The sequence below is a fragment of the Pinus tabuliformis genome, chromosome 7 (assembly GCF_031772625.1).
Source record: "Pinus tabuliformis cultivar Carrire ecotype Pingquan chromosome 7, CPIR1, whole genome shotgun sequence".
Classification (NCBI taxonomy): domain Eukaryota; kingdom Viridiplantae; phylum Streptophyta; class Pinopsida; order Pinales; family Pinaceae; genus Pinus; species Pinus tabuliformis.
In genome coordinates this window covers 301,387,621-301,406,046 of record NC_142293.1, presented here as the reverse complement: position 1 = coordinate 301,406,046, position 18,426 = coordinate 301,387,621, and positions in this window count along the sequence as shown.

Sequence of the window (18,426 nt, the reverse complement as noted above, 5' to 3'; positions counted from 1 at the left end):
AGCATGAATAAGAGCTACTACAAGAACTTCAAGGAACAAAGGCCACAAGGAACAGGAAACTAAGGGAAAAAAACAGGAAAAAACAAGACAAAGGGAAGGGAAGGCAGGAAGACCATGACTAGGAGGAGAGGTCCGAGGGAAGGCAGGAAGACCATGACTAGGAGGAGAGGGCTGGGACCCAACAACTACTGATCCTCCAGCCATCCTCTCTATTGAGATTGTTCGACCTTTTTCAATCTCAAGTGCTTCCCTAAATTTTCGGTGATGGAATTGGGACACTCTAGCAATCACACTAGCCTCCTCGATGCAGACATGATGATTGGTTTTCTCCACATGCTCTGCTAAAGCAGAAGACTTGGCTCTCCTATGCTTAAGGTCAGCTGCGTGCTCACCAATCCTTTGATTAATGGAGCGCCCAGTCTCACCAATATAGGGGGTCCCACAAGAACAAGGAATAATATAAACCCCTTTCATGTCCTTGGGGTCGATGGGATCCTTCACAGATATGAGAGACTTACGAATGGTGTTGAGAGGTCTAAAGGTCGAGGGGATATTATGTTTCTTAAGAATCCTCGCAATCCTATCTGTAGTCCCTTGAACAAATGGAAGATGGACACCGAGAATCCTCTCCTTCTTATCTCTTTTAGCAATTGAATTCTTAGCTGCTTTGAGGAAAGCCTTCTGACCCAAGTGCCTACTATAACCGTTCTCAACAAAGACATCAAGGAGATGGGATTTCTCCTCCTCGAAGCTCTTTTCATCAGAAATCCTTAAGGCACGAGTAGCAAGGGTGTTGAGAATCCCCAACTTCTGAGCTGGGAAATGGTGTGAACTAGCATGAAGATATTGCTCCGTATGAGTTTTCTTACGAAACACACGGTGGGAGAGGGAACCATCACTATTCTTTGAGATAAGAATATCAAGAAAAGGGAGGCAACCATCGACTTCCTGCTCCTTTGTGAACTTAATGGCCGAGGATTGACTATTGAGATGTTCAAAGAAGAGGTCTAACTCCTCTTGGCCATGAGACCAGATGACATTAGTGTCATCTACATATCTCTTCCAAAGCTTAGGTAGGAGGCGGGCTGAGTTAAGAGCCTTGGATTCAAAATCCTCCATAAAAAGATTCGCAACAATAGGGGAAAGGGGTGAGCCCATGGCAACCCCACAGGTTTGCTCAAAGAACTCACCTTCAAAACAAAAAAAGGTCGAAGTGAGGCAGATCTCAACCATTAAGTTCACAAAGGAGCAGGAAGTCGATGGTTGCCTCCCTTTTCTTGATATTCTTATCTCAAAGAATAGTGATGGTTCCCTCTCCCACCGTGTGTTTCATAAGAAAACTCATACGGAGCAATATCTTCATGCTAGTTCCCACCATTTCCCGGCTCAGAAGTTGGGGATTCTCAACACCCTTGCTACTCGTGCCTTAAGGATTTCTGATGAAAAGAGCTTCGAGGAGGAGAAATCCCATCTCCTTGATGTCTTTGTTGAGAACGGTTATAGTAGGCACTTGGGTCAGAAGGCTTTCCTCAAAGCAGCTAAGAATTCAGTTGCTAAAAGAGATAAGAAGGAGAGGATTCCCGGTGTCCATCTTCCATTTGTTCAGGGGACTACAGACAGGATTGCGAGGATTCTTAAGAAGCATAATGTCCCCTCGACCTTTAGACCTCTCAACACCATTCGTAAGTCTCTCAGATCTGTGAAGGATCCCATCGACCCCAAGGACATGAAAGGGGTTTATATTATTCCTTGTTCTTGTGGGACCCCCTATATTGGTGAGACTGGGCGCTCCATTAATCAAAGGATTGGTGAGCACGCAGCTGACCTTAAGCATAGGAGAGCCAAGTCTTCTGCTTTAGCAGAGCATGTGGAGAAAACCAATCATCATGTCTGCATCGAGGAGGCTAGTGTGATTGCTAGAGTGTCCCAATTCCATCACCGAAAATTTAGGGAAGCGCTTGAGATTGAAAAAAGGCCGAACAATCTCAATAGAGAGGATGGCTGGAGGATCAGTAGTTGTTGGGTCCCAGCCCTCTCCTCCTAGTCATGGTCTTCCTGCCTTCCCTTCCCTTTGTTTTGTTTTTTCCTGTTTTTTCCCTTAGTTTCCTGTTCCTTGTGGCCTTTGTTCCTTGAAGTTCTTGTAGTAGCTCTTATTCATGCTAATAACTTAATGAATATAAGATTGAAATTAATCTTTGATTATTTTAACCCTGACCTTTTATTTTAAATATTAGCATTTTCTTTCTAACCCTTAAATTACTTTAGTATTTATATATTTAACAACTTTCATAGATAACTATTTAATTAAAATTAGTTTATTTTTAACTATTTTATCTTAATATATTTTTTAATTTCTTAAAGGTATAAGTTATCTTTTTTAATAAAATTATATAACCCCTATTTATATATTTCCCTAATATTTATAACTTTTATAACTAACTACTCTAATATTTAGATTTAATAACTTGGATTTCTTACTACTAATTTAGATTAATTTATTTTATTTATAATATCATTAGATTACTCTATTAGCATATCCTTAAGTTACCCTATTATTTATATATATTTGTTGAACTTCTATAAATAACTATTATTTATATTAATTTAGTTCATAATTAATTTAATATTTATTTATATATTAATATATGGAGCGCCCCTTTGACTTATGTTTGAATCTAGATATTTAGATATATTTATATATTTAACAATTTTTATAATTAACTTACTTTTAATGTATATTAGTTTTGGTTATAGTTTATTTTGCTTTTTATTCTTTATTTATTTATTTTTTTAATATATATTTATAATTATAAATATTCTTTTCTAATATATATATATTTATAGTTATAAATGGACCATTTACCTTTGTTCTAACAAGAATCTAACTAACCAAGGTTAATTTTGAATTAAATAATGGTTATAACCCTAATCTGGTCCTAACTAATCCAGTCAAATCGAGCCATTGTCAATATAGCCATTTTATAGCTGTTGGCGTTTCTGCTCTATCTATTTAACATGCAAAGCCTGATCTGCTCATTCAACTTGTCCTGACGATGAACCACACTAGTTGGTTCGAAAGGCATCGACAAATGAAATATCTTGTGATTTACACCGAAAAATCTCTCATAAAATGTTATTAATAATTTATTATGATCAAACTAATAATAATAAATATTGGCTTTATGTCTTAGAATTCTTTAAATTGTTTTGTACTACAAATTTGTTGTATAAATAATTACTTATTAATTTCCCAAATTTTATTATTAGCACTTTGAAGGACTTTCTTTTTCAAAAGAAAACTTCATGGGATCCTCACTCTTCTTTGAACTATCTGGATGGATGGTGATTCCATTTCTAACCATAATAATGGCCAATAATTCAGTAGGATTGAGCTTTCCCTTTTGGAATGATGTGTTAAATTGGTTTAGATAACTCACAATACTTTACACCTTGAAGGATATATTTTTTTCCTAAAGAAATCCTCAGAAGGAAACCCAAGGGATGCTTCCCTACATTAGTGGATAACATCCTAATAAAATTCATTAGTGTAGACAATACAACTAACTTAGGAGGATTCAAACTAAGCATCTACTTGCAAGGAACAAGTGAAATGCCTAGTAACATTGATGAAAATCCATTGAGTTAACTCCTTACACTAAAATATTTGGAAACATCTTCCCCCATCTTCAAGCACTTAAATAAGAATGTGATTATTGGTGCCTTTGTCAACCTCAATAGGTACACAAATGTTTTTATTTATATTTTTATACATATTTGATAAGCATATAATAATATAAGCTTTACCCTCCTGACAACAAAATATTTCTCTAAATACAAATTTTTATATCAAATTTATATTTTTCATATAATTGTTTATTTTATTACTTATACTTAATTTGTTGTAAATATTATATTTTCCTTACCATTTACAAATTTTTACCATTTATCCAATTATAAAAAGAATTACATTTTTTTAAGTATTTTAAACTCCATACAATAAAATAAATATAACTAACTATAACTAGATATAATAAAACAGATATAACAATCACACCATTTACAAAGAATATAAAAGTGTTTATACAGTTTTAAAAAAATTAAATAATTAATGTGCATATTAATTTTTGTAATTTCATTCCATAGGGCAACATAAACAATATCATCGTCTCTCAACAAACACAATGTCTCCAACGATTTATATCTTTTCAAATTATAATATATTTTTTATAAAATAGGTATCACTCATTTATATATTTTCAAATTATTATATGTTATTTATAAAATTTTGGTTATTTTTAAAAGTGTATTTCTTTTATTTATTAAGCTTAATTTAAATATTCTCACCAAATTTATATAAAACTTAATACATTCTAGACATTTTTTAAACAATTTAATTTCCATATTATAAATACATTTCACAATTTTACATAGAATTAGTATTCGTTACAACTTTGAAGTTAGTTTTTACAAATTTCCATAAATATATAACATGAGTATAATAAAGATTAAATTGGATTGTGTTATGTGTGATTGAATTCTTTCTCTTTTATACTTGGTGATTTCATGGATCTTAGTTTATTGTTTCGGCTTATTGTGTTATGTGTGATTGAATTCTTTCTCTTTTATGCTTCTAGATTTCATCGATCCCAGCAAATTATTGTGTTATGTGTGATTGAATTCTCTCTTTTATGCTTCATGATTTCATTGATCGTGGTTTATAGCCAATTGTTTTAGCATATTACAATGTGCAGTTTGAATCTACAAAGTTTATAGTCAATTGTTTTAGCATATTACAATGTGCAGTTTGAATCTACAAGGAATTTCTACAAATCGCTCTCAACGCTTGGTAGATGTAGAGTTAAAATGAATCTAGGCTCGTTCAATTATTAATTATAATTATAATTATTAATTTTATTATTGTTATTATTTTTAATTTACTTTGACTTTTATGTAATTTGACCAAGTCAAAATGTTTACAGGACAAGACAAGATATTGCAACATCTCCTCCATAGTGGGTGCATCATAAGTGGATGATAGAGATTTAACCTCCATGGAACATGTCAATATTAATAGTATTATTTACACATCAAGGGTTAATATTTATCTCCAAGTTAGTTATGCTCTTTTAATGAGTTTATCTCTAATCAATTAATTAAAGAAAATGTTATATCAACACGTGTAATATTGGACATGTGGTATTGATATGCAATGGTATTGGCCCATGGTAATGTATCAAAAGTTATTTATAAGTGGTGAATCTCCATGGTAAAGTGGGGTGAATCTCCATGGCTAAGAACATTGTTTAAATCATATATTAATTATTTTTATAATTAATAATAATAATTTAAAATAAAGTTATAATGTTCTTAATTTTTATGGTTTTTTTTTAATGTGGGCAATGTGAAATGTATGGTGGAGTAACTGTTTTAAAGTTTATTATGAATTCATACATATGAACATTTACCATCAATTTAATTTGTATAAATGCACTAATATTTTTATTTTTTTACTTGGAATGAAAGCACAAGAAATCCTGAAATACTTCCCCACATTTTGTGCATTGTAAATCGGTAATGTTCCACCTTGATTACAGGGCCTTGTCCCAAGGAAATTAAAAAGAGTTGAAATAAAAAACAAGTAGCAATAATATCAAATAACTTCACATTTTACTATAGACCACTTATGCTAACCTTTGAAACTCATAAATACACTAATTGGGTCGTGGCCTCTCCAGCCACGTATGAAAGAGATGTTGTCATGTCCTCTTATGTTATGTAAACATTTTACTTGGTCAAATAATATAAAAATAAAAATAACAATACAATAAACATTTATAATAAAATAAAGAATAAAAATAACTATAGATTAAAAGAAAAATAACTTAACTAAAATAATAAGGTAGACATGACTTGGTAAGTTATTGGTGGTTTTTGAGCTCCAGGTTACGAGAGCTCATGGTATTGACCCATATTTTTTTTTTTTTTGAGACAAAGTTCGGTTGCTATATATTAATCTGAAAAAAAGAAGGCAGTTTGCCATACATAAGATGCTTCCTGAGCATTCTGAATCCAAGGAATTACAAAAAAGTTACTTTCCTTGATTCTTACTTTTGTTTTCTTGCCCCTAAGACTGCTTATACTACTGTAGATTCTTACAAACTGCAAGCCCCAAAATTTACATCTACAAACCATGACTAATCTATGTCTATATGACTTATCTTCCTTGCAGTAGACCCTTCTGGGTCCAGGTCTGGTTCGTTCTGCTTTGCACTAGAAGAGGATGTTGCGTCTTTGAATTTTTTATCCATCATAAACTTGAGGATGGATATCTTTTCTTCAGCATGGCTGCATCTGTTATTCAAACTGCTAAACTGTTCATGCAGGGAATGAACTCTATGCAAGAAGAGATTCATCTCAGCCCTGTATTTCTCATGGAGAATTCTACATTGTTCTTCAAGCCTAGCTTCCAGACTGCGCACTTGATCCTCCAGGGCTTGCTGTTGTGCACGCACCTCTTCGAATTCTGCTTGTAAGTCCCTGCAATGAAAGCACTGTTCTGGACGCTCCATTGGGTCTGGAAAATAATTGTAGGCGCTAATCAGCTTCTTATCTCGGTGCCTCTGAGGACTTTTCTTACTACTGGTGAGAGCCTCCGTTCGCGCAGTGGCAGCACCGCTCTTGAAAATGCAGATACCACTTGAGGGTATAACCTCGAGCTTGAAGAGACTATCGCGAACAGCTTGGAGAGGTGCAGCAGCTATTCCGCTCTTGAAACTGTGAATACAAATTTCTCCTGTGGGAAGATGAGTCTGGACACCAGGGGCATATAAAGACTTTTTCGGTATGCTGTGATGGGAGGAAGGTCTGCGCTTCCCAATGTTCCACCGCACCTTCCAACGCATATCTTGGCCAGGATCTAGGATCTGATGGTTAGGACGATTTCCTTCTGCGTGATGCCTGATTCCCATGCTCTGAGTAGATTTCCTAATCTGGATTCTGATACAAGTCCTTTCTACCTTACCTGTGTTGTCCCCTGCGCTGTTGATTTGCCTGCAGTCATGGATTCTGTTGATTACGATTCCCCTAACGTTGACTAGCTGCGTAGTTCTCATGGTAACGGTTGGAAGGATGAGATGTTATTACAGCTAAGGTTGCCTTTGGAACGTTCACAAGCCTTGTTGGCGTACTTGTCAGCATCTTTATTTAGTCCACGTAATATATGGTAATATCGGACCTCCTCCAGCAAGTCGTGAAGGATCTGGTTCCTACAGTTGATTTGCTGCAGTAGGGTGTTTGGCGTGCTCTGCCTTTGCACCATGAGTCTGATGATGATTGCTGAATCGCCGAAGACTATCACCTTCTTAATTCCTATCTTGATCAGTTGGGTGAGTCCTTGGTACAAAGCCAATCCCTCTGCCCTGTTATTGGATAGTTCTCCCAGCCCCCATTCGAAATGAAGAATAGTCTCGCCATTGGCATTGCAGATAAGACCCCCTGCACCTGCTAGGCCAGGATTTGATTTTGAGGCGCCGTCAAAGAACATGTAGAACCTATTGCAATTGCTCAGCCAGAGTGCGAATTCCTCTTCCTTGAGCCTCAGTTTCCAAACACTGCTTGTCTCCTTCGATTGTAGATTTCCTTGCCTTGGTGCCTGGATGCTGATTTTGTTTCCTTGTACATAGTTGATCAAATTTCTTTCTTCAACGCTGTAATTGGTGGCCTCGATCTTGCCTTGAGTGTGGACTATAATTGCTTCCACCGCTAAATTCTTAGCTTTGTGACACATGACTCTAGTATTGCATCCTTTGTCTTGAAATACCTTTCTGTTTCTTGCCAGCCAGATGCGCCAAACAAGGGTTAAAGGTATAGTATTCCATATCCTTTGCGTTAATTTGCTCTTCTTTTCTTTCCATGGACAATTTTTCCTCCAATTGTAGACAGTTTCTGCAATGGTTGCCTTTGGTTCCCATGTGACTTCCCCGATTGAGGCCATCTGTCTCCAGCAATCATCTGCTACCTGGCAATCTATGAACAGGTGTTGTATTGTTTCTTCTGCTTGACAGCAGTTTGGGCACCTGGACGGTCCCATAATGCCCCTTTTTTTTAAGTTTTCTGCTGTTAGAATCTTCCCTTTCAGGAGAAGCCAGAAGAAGAATTTGACTTTAGGGGGAGCTTCAGCTCTCCAAACCAATTTCCATTGACTCCATATGGCCTGTGGAAAAGCGCTGTCGCAAAGATGTTGATACCCTGCCTTGGCTGTGTATTGAGTTCCCGTGGGGTCCCAGCGATAGCCATCTTGCTTGCCTCTTTGGGTCGGAGCTTTACTGTGCAGAAGGTTCTTTAAAGCTACGACGCTTGTTTCTAGCTCTCTAGGGTAATCCGGTAGTTTCCAACCTGCCCAAGCTTGAGAATGATTTCCCCAATGCGTTATTTGAGCTAAGCACCATATACCTCTGTCATTAAGCCAACTTATGGCAGGAGTTGCCTCTATGTTTGATCCCATAGGGTGCTGTCCTAATATTCTGTCAGTGGAAAAATTAATGCTGCTCCCCCCTCCTGGGACCTTTGATATGTTTTGGGACATAAAGGGTATGACTTTCTTGCAGAGTTTCCAGATTTTTGTGCTGTCTCTATTGGGAATATTGGTGTCCAAGAGTTGATGCCTTGTGCTGTTCAGATACTTGGCCTCTAGGACCGTCTTCCACCATGCTGTGGCCCCTGAAATCAGTCTCCAAATTATTTTAGCTCCAAGGGCTAAGTTCAGCAGTTTTGGAGATCTTATTCCAAGCCCTCCTTTCTCATGAGGCTGAATGACATTCTTCCAGCTAACCAGATTGAACTTTTTTTTCTCCGTTTTTCCTCCTTGCCAGAGAAAGTGTCTAAGAGCTCTTTCCATTTTTTGATGGAAGGCCATTGGAGCTTGGTACAAAGAGAAGCGATAAATGGGCAGAGAGGCCAGACCAGATTTTAGAAGTACAAGGCGTCCTGCTGGGTTCAGCCACATAGATCCCCATTGTTGGATTTTTCTCTTTATTTTGTCAAGGATTTCATTCCATGTATCGGCCTTCAGAGGTCCCATACTCACCGGCATCCCTAGGTATGTGAAGTGGCTCCAGTTTAGCTTGTATGAGACTCCTAGAGTGTTTGCAATGCTGTGGATGGTGTGATTTGTTGCGTTCCATCCATAGATGCAACTTTTTACCTGATTAACTTTCCCTCCTGAATAATCCATGAATTGATCTAGTATCTTTTTGAAGCGCCTTGCAATAGTGATGGACGCTCCTCCCATCAAGAGGGTATCATCTGCAAATTGGGAGTGATTGATGTTCTTTGTACCTTGCTCAAATTTGATGCCAGTGATTAGACCAATTCTTCGGTTGTAATCCAAGGCTTTGCTAAGAGACTCAGCCATGAGGATAAATAAGTAAGGGGACAGGGGGCAGCCTTGTCTAAGGCCTCGAGAGGATTGGAAAGCAGCACAAGGTCTACCATTGATCAGAGGGGAGATCCAAGGATTCGAAATGCAGGCTTTGATCATATTAATGAAGGAGGAGTTAAATCCCATTTTATGAAGCACTGCAAACAGAAAGGAGTGTCTAACCCTATCAAAGGCATTGGCAAGATCTAGCTTTAGGACAAATCCTTTCTCCTTTCGGCTTATGCTTGAATGTATGGCCTCTTGCACGAGAAGGATGGAATCAGAGATGTGTCTATTGGGCAGAAAGCCTCCTTGGTTTTCTGAGATCAAAGAGGAGAGATGAGGCTTGAGCCTTGTTGACAGAATTTTTGTAATTATTTTGTATGCTGAATTGCATAAGGATATGGGTCGAAATCTTGAGAAGGTAGAGGGCCTGTTTTCTTTTGGAATTAAGGCTAGATGGGTTGAGTTGGTGTATCCCCCCAGTTTGCCTTTCCGTAGAACCCAGCGTATCATCTTTAGGAGATCTTTTTTGATCAGCTGCCAGTACTCTCTGTAAAAACTAATTGGAAACCCATCAGGTCCTGGAGCTTTGTCTGGGTGAAGACTCCAGATTGCTTTTTGAACTTCTTCTTCTTCTACTTCTTGCGTGAGCCTGCTGTTCGTTTCTTGGGTGACTTCTTTAGTCATGTATTGAAGTAAGCTTGAGTAGTCCTCCTCACTTTTGTCCTCTGTCAGGAGATTTTTGAAGTGAATGGTGGCTGCTTCTTTTATGGAGTCCTGGGTGTCGTAGCTGTTCCCTTCACTATCTCTAATTGTACTCACAGTGTTCCTGGTCTTTCTAACTGTAGCCTGCTTATGGAAATAAGATGTATTTTTATCTCCCTCGTGCAGCCATAACTGTCTTGACTTTAACCTCCATTTGGTCTCTTCGTCCCTTATTGTTTGTCTCAGCTGGGAATACAGTCTTATCTCATTTTCTTTGGCTTGCTGGGAGAGTCCAACAACTTCAATATTTTGCTGCACTTCCTCAAGATTTTTCTTGATGTCCTTTTTAATCAACTCGGGCTCCTGGTAATTAGTCTTTGCCCAGGTTTTAAGAGCCTGTCTAGTTTGCTTCAATTTTGTTTCCCAGATATATGTCGGGGAGCCTTCCACATGCTGGGTCCAAGCCTGCCACACCGCGTCTCTAGCTGCAGGGATTCGATTCCAGAGGGAACAATATTTGAAAGGAAGAGGTCCAAGCTGGCAATGACTGTGCAAAGTGAGCGTTATTGGATAATGATCCGAGGCGGAGATGTTGAGGATGTTTGACTGGCCGGTAGAGAAGGAGGACAGATATGCGATATTGATGAGGAACCGGTCAAGCCTCTCCATGATATTGCCTGCTCCTAGTCGCCTATTGCTCCAGGTGTACCTGCGGTTCTTGGGTTTTATATCAACCAAATCTTGCTCCTGCATAATATGCTCAAGTCGGTTTCTGAATGGGTCTGGGCTGAAGTTTCCCCCTCTTTTCTCATTGGCATGCAAAACCAGATTTAAATCCCCTGCAAGAATGAGATTGTTGTCTTGGTCTTCTTCTATATTTGTTTCCAAAGTGTTCCAGCACACTTCTTTTTCCCTGTATTGATTCGGTGAATAGATATTGTATATTTTTACAGTTGTTCCATTTTCCTTGCTTTCTAGATTAACACTGATCCAGTTCTGATGTATTTTGGCAAAGTTGCAGCTCCATTTGCTGTTGTCCCACATTGTTAGGATGCCACCCGAGGCTCCTCTTGCTTCACTGGCACAACCGCTGTAATGCTTTTGCTGATTGATGATGCTGTTGATTTCGGATTGATCTTGCTTTGTCTCTTGAATAAGGATGATTTCAGGTTTTTCACTTTGGATTAATTCCTTAAGGGCTGCTATCTTGGAGGGGTGCCCTAATCCCCTACTGTTCCAGGATAGCATTTTCATCATGATTTACCGGTAGCATGGAGAGGTGCTCGCCTCTCTTTGCCTTTGTTATTGTTTTCTTTATCCGAATGTCCAAGAATGAAGGATTCTATAGGAGTCTGAGATCCCATGGCAATATCTTTCTGTGCACTTTCTTCTCTCTGCTGTTTAGCCGATTTTCTGCCAGGCCCGTGTTTTTTGGGTATATCGCTGGGCGCTCCATGATCCTTTGATGAACTTCTGGTGATCCTAGCGGAGGGGGTGTCAGGGGAGGGCTGAGAGATATGAGGGGGAGAGGGATGAAGATGTGGATCAGATGGGGGAGGATCCTGCTCGGTTTCTTCCTCAGAGAGGGCCGCAAAAGGATTAGAAGAAGGAGGAATGGAAGGATCTGAAGGTCGGGGGGGTGAGGAGGGGTGATGAGGAGGGGGCTGCTGAGAGGACGAAGAAGGGTGCTGGTGGGATGAATGAGGATGGATGGGTTGCTGGAGGGAAGGCCCAGGGGCTTCAGATTCCGAAGGTTTCAGAGGTGGAGATGTTTTTTTTCTTTTAACAGATTCCCATTGCCCTTCTTGCTCTTCTGATCCTACATTTATGATTTTAGTGCATCTATTTGCAAAATGTCCATATTCGTGACATACCTTGCATTTGAAGGGTATCTGTTCGTAGTCCAGCTGCTGAATATGGCACCACTCGTCTACTTTCAGTTTGATTGCTTCCGGTAGTCCACGCCCCAGATCAACTTCAACACAAATCCGCGCACAGGCCTGCATGTTGTCCTTGGGTTCGCTGCGATCTATGTATTTTCCGACCGCGTTTCCTATTGCTTTGACCGAATCATCGCCCCAGCAGTGAAGAGGGAGATGGGGCAGCCTGACCCAGACTGGAACTGCGCTTGGTATGTCTAGCTCTGGATCGAAATCCGGGGTCCATTTGTTGAGATAGAGACCCCTGGAATCCATGAAGTAAGGCCCGTTTCTGAAGATTAGGTCCTTGTCTTCCTTAGTTTCGAAGTGAAAGGTAAAATATCCTCTGCCACAGAATCTGATGGATATTTTCCCTTGGGTCTTGTCTGCCCAGTTTCGTTCAACCCACCTTTGCACTGTTTTGGGCGAGGGCCATAGTCCTGTAAATTGCCCGATTAAGCCTTTCTCTGCTAAGGAGATGGCTGCCATGCGAGGGATAGTCGGAGGCAAATGAACTTCCTGTAAAACATCTAGTTTCTTCACAAACTTGGTTGCTGTTGGCCTTGGTCTTTGCTGTGGTAGAGATTTAACCAGTTTGGAGAAAGCTTGTTGCAGTTCCGGATCCCCACCAGGCGGATCCGGAGGATCCATGAAGCTGATCGATCGAGCAGTAGCAGGCGGGTTCGATGGCAGGCTCAGGCGCGCGCGCGCGCACAGCAGCAGCAACGAAAAAAATATAGTTTAACGCATTATTATCCACAAGCTAAACTTTTGATTTTTTTATGACTTTGTATTGACCCATATTATTCATGTGGAATATAACTTATTTAAAGGAAGAAATTAAACCAATCTAAATCATCTTAACTCTGGATCTACCAAGTGTCCATAAGGATCAAATCTCTTTTAGAGTGAAAAGAGATTTAATCCCTTTAGACGCTTGATAAATCCAATATTAAAATAGATTTAAACTAATATATAAATTAAATACATTGATCAAATCTATAAATTTAATTATAACGCTACATCAATAACATGATCCAAATAATAGTTTATTACATTATTTTGATTTATTATTTTATAAAAAATGTTAGCGATATTGTTTAATTAGTTTATAAATTAATTAAAAAATAAATTAATTATTATTTTTTAAAATAAAATTAAATAAAATCTTAAAATATAATAAAATAAGGTAAAACAATATATTATAGTGGAGTGAGAATAGGTCATCTTAACAACTAGTAATTACATAGTAAAAATGATAAAGATATACATATTGTTAAAATGTGTGTCCAATACAATTTATAAGTTCTTTTCACACGGCATAAGCATATATGTGTATAATGCATAAATTTTAAAGAATTTTAACGTTTATATTAATAAAAAGTATAAAAACTAATACAATGATAAAATAAGAAATATTTGTTTTCTCAATGTTGTCAACCAAAAAGATATGAAATGCATACAGACTAAACAAAAATTAGCATTAATTTGCTTGTTAATGGCGTTGCAATATGCAAATGTACATACAATAAGAGAGTGTATTCATTCAACTTTTAGGAAAATTAATTAAATGAGCCATGCCTTAAAAGTTTACAATAAGAGAGTGTATTCATTCAACTTTTAGGAAAATTAATTAAATGAGCCATTCCTTAAAAGTTCAATTATTTTATATTGTTTGAAAATCTTAAAACATTTATGCATGAAGTTCCAATAGTTAGAAAGTCATCCTTCCTAAGCCCACCAAATTGAACATACATATATAAGCTAAATATATACAATCACATTGTTATTATTTAAAACAATCCCACTCAAATAATGTATAATCATTCAATCAAGTTCATTTTAACGCCATGCCTACAAACTTCAACAAGGTCGTACACATTTTCTAATAAGGGGGCAAACATGTGTTTTATTCCTAGAAATTTGGTTAGAATCGTAGGTTAGTAGGAAAAGGGTGGTGTTGATTGATAATGACTAAGAAAGCGACATAGTAGTGTTAATTTTCTTAAGTTGATTGGTAATATTTGTAGAATTTTGATGGTTAGATCTTCACATTTTTAAGGAAAACAATAAGTCTATCAAACATCATGTTAAATCTAATAGAAAAATTAATGGACAAAACTTTAACATATGGAAGCAATTTATGATTTCCATATGTTTGTTAGGGGTGGTTAGTGTGAAAGAGAAGAGTGATCCCAAGGATTAGGATCAACAAGTAGAATTGATGTGAAAATTAAAGAAAAGGTTAATGTTGATTAAATTGTCGATGACTAGTGATATGCTCTTACAAGTGCAAGATATGGAGGATGCTTACAAAGTGTGGACAATATTAAAGGAGATGCGTGGAACTTTCAACAAAGGTATGTACTTTTACCTTGCGATAATTGTTTTCTTCATGAAGGTGGGAATGGGTGACTCAATTTCAAACGAATAGCTAAAATTTAAAGTCAAGCAATGTTAGCTTCTAGTCATTGCCAAAAAGAAAGTGAGGAGAATATGCTAGTTATTACTTTGAAAAGGATACCTCCATCATTTGATAATTGTGTTAAAACATTAAAAGTAACTTTTGATTCCATCAAAGCCCATGGAGGGCAGCTCAATTGGTAATTGTCATGTTATAAAGTATTATGCAAATAATGAAATTCAACGTTCAAATCCACATGTGTTAATCCAACAATAAAAAAGCTTATGATTCCATTAACATGAATTTTAAAAGATCTATAATCAATTATTATAAATGAGAAGTGGAGGAAGAAACTCAAAAGTGCTAATAAGGCATTTAACATTGCATTTGCAACAAAATGTAAGGGCAAAGGAAAGAACAAGAAGAGTGGATGTATGTGTTGGCTTAAGGGGGCCTGACCCAGGTTCAGAGTTGTTAGTGCCAACCAACAAAACCCTAACTACTGGCCCTTTCAGAAACAACATGCATTGCGTAGGTTGTAGTCTCACCCGAAGTAGTATTAGGGGATGTTAGAACCAGGTTTCTGCATCTAGAGACAATGTGATAAGTGGTCTTCGCTCTTATAGCTCAGATCTGCCTTCGCGCAGATCGGTATCCTTCTATGGCTTGATACTATAACTCTAGGAAAACGGCTTCTAGACCTTCGCGAAGGTCTGCAATCAGTCGTTATGGACCCTAAAGAGGAAAACTATTCACTTTCGCACACTAATTAATAACCCTAGATCTACCTTCACGCATATCTATCCAATTCATCAGAAATCATAATAGAATTAACCCTTATCTTCGCGAAATCAGATAATTACTTAATTTAGGTATAAATATTGTAGATTCAATAGATTCGCGCAACATTTATACATTATTCCACAGAAACATATTATTGAGCAACATAGCATAACATAACATAAACAAAATTAACAATAATACTCATATGCAAGATATTTCTTCAAAATTAGTCTTTATTCAGTTCCAACGTTCAATTTATAGATTTCTCCCCCTGCACACTCAGCTGTAGGGTTTCGAGCACTCAGCTACGAACTTACCAAGGCCTCCTACACACTTAGCTACAGGAGCCTTCCCATTTTGCCTAAGTATAGGAAGTAGAGCCTTACTGCCTTAGCACTTGCCCAAACAATCTCTATCTTAACTTTTCTTTGTTTCTAACTACCTCTTCTAGACTCGCTATGACTCACATATATAGTATTTCCAATACAATACCATGGCCTGCGACCCATGGGTGGGTCTCAAAACTGACCTATTACTTACCCAAACAAGGTGCTAAAGCCCCTTTGACTCCTATCTAGTTGTGCACTCCACATACACATTTCGCAGAGACTTTACATTCTTTACAAAACTTTTACAAAATTTGGTTAAACTAACCCCAAAACTGACCCTGGGGACCCTATCCCAACAGGCCCGCAACACAAATATGGTGACTCGCCCTCAAGTCACTCAGTTGGCACCTCAATCTTGCTGCAGAGGCCACCTAGTTCAACCTGTAAAGTTGCTATGTCAGCAGCGCTCTGCACTGCGGCCTGTTGCACTTCTTCGACCAATTTCTCTGTCGTCAGGCCTTCCACTTCCAGGCGCACTGTTCACTGTGTCTACTGTAATACCTTTAATTTTTCATAAGCAATAGAGTAAGCTGGTAGGATTCCTCTATCCATGGCTTTAATCTAGCCTTTATAAGGGCCTCTTTCCTCTGTAGTTCTTCCGTCTGTGATTGCAGTTGCATTCCTTCCTACAATTTCATGAGGAGTTGTGCTGGCGCCAAAGTGCGCACAGTCGCCCGGACTTCATCATACTTGCATTGTGTTTCCCTAATATCTGTGTTCAACCTCTGCAAGTTCGGGTCCTCCTACAAGTTCGTCCACAACTCCATGGCTTGGTTAAAAATCATTGCACAGTCTGTGACCGCAGTATCCAATGTGCCCATATTTTCTTTGATCGTTGCTCTGCATTGTTCCCGGACCTATGGCGGAGTGGTGGGCTGCAACTTCAGCTGCAACTCTGAAATATTCATCTGGAAATCGAACGTTACTCTGCTGATCTCATCCTTCAACGGGCGGACCATAACAAACAATTTTCTGACTTTTGCTGTAGCTGCGGCATCCTCCGGGATGTTCAACTCTGGCACTGTCTTGCATGCCTCCTCTATTGCTGTCTCCAGGCTCTGACTTCATGTCTGCAACTCCTACTTTTCCTTCAGAGCCTGATATTTCTCTGCAAACATCTATTCATTATTCATCTTGAACTCACTGATGACTACAAGGGCGCGCTGTTGTTTGATCCTTAACTCATCTAAAACCCCCTGATGCAGCGCATAGAGAGTCTGAAGTGGAAACGTGAGCAAGTTGAATCCCATGTCCTTCACTGTACTTAACACGACGCGGTCTTCCTCTGACTCTATGCGGATCGATCCTTTGGGTAAAGGTATGACTCTAAGGTACAGAGTCCATTCTAGTTCTACTACTGTCCCTCACTTGCACCCCGATCGCTTGCCCAACACTCGCTTGAATCCTACCAGTCTGGATCTGCAGCTCGCACAGATCCTTCTGGACGTCCCCTAGCGTCTGCATATATTATTGCTCAAACTGATGCCACAACTCTGTTGTTGTGTCTCTGACCTTGTCACCGATCTCATCAAGATCCCCTTCTGTGAGGACCATCGGGTCGATGCACATCTACTTGTCTGATTTATGTTTCTTTCGTGGCCCAACAGTCATCTCCTTTCCGCTCTTCTTTAATGTTCTTAAACCAATCCTCAAAGCTGAAATTTAATAGAAAACTCTCCCTTAAAATGTCCCTCTCAAATTTTCCATGGAAAAGCTCCATCTCCAGATACCAGTTCATTGGGATGGTATCTAAGGTATGACAAAAAATATGCACCCATTCTGGTTGTGATTCTGTTCCCCAAGCCTTAGTCCATCGTGCCAAGTGATCACATAGATCATCCTTTCCACTGTATTTTTCTGTCATCCACGTATTAGCATATCCAAACCATAATTTCATCATCCTCCTATATTCCTTCCATCGAGCAAAGTTTTCCTTGTGCATACCCCACCATCGGGCAATGCGTAGTGCCAATTCCAGTGCCTGAAAGTGATATTCTTCTGGTACTTCCCTTTAAAATTCATCTAAAAATAGTTCCACATCAATCAAATCATCATAATGTGAAAGATTCCTTACCTCAGTTGAGACACACCTCAGTGATTTGGTCATCATATTGCAACAGAGCGTAGATACTTCATGTAGCCGATTCTTCCAGTGTTCAAGCTCTTCATCCAAATTTAAGGTGCATGAGCTATCCCTATCCCACGCAATTCGTCCATTGACTGTGGGATTGATCCAATATTCATCTCGCGATGTTATCTTGTATATTTGATCCAGATCATCGTCACTTTCTTCATAGTCACGAATAGGTTCAGTATAACACGCTCCTTCTGCAAGATCTAGTGGCACTACAACCCTGAGCGACTTCTTTTCAAATGTCATCTTTCGCTTCTTCAAGTTGATTACCCCATTCATATAAATAGCCCAGTCAATTCCTAGTAGCACGGGGTAAGGGTTAATATCATCCACTATTTCAATGACCTCAAAGTCAACCAACGCGCTTTCACTCTCAATATCCACCGTTACACCATATAAGCACCCCATAGGGATAATATTCTGCTGATTTTCCATGTGCAACTGCATAGGAGACCACTAAAGTGCAGGTCTCCCCATCCTTTCCCACGTCTGCTTAGGGAGGACATTCACATCAGACCCAGATCCAAGATTACCTGGTCCATTTCATATTCACTTATCTGCGCAGTTAGCCTCATCTCACGCCCCATTCACGTCTTACACTTACCAATTTTTCTCACCGTGCGCTGATCAATAGGCGTATTTTCTTTATTTGTGCACTTGTCAATTAACTC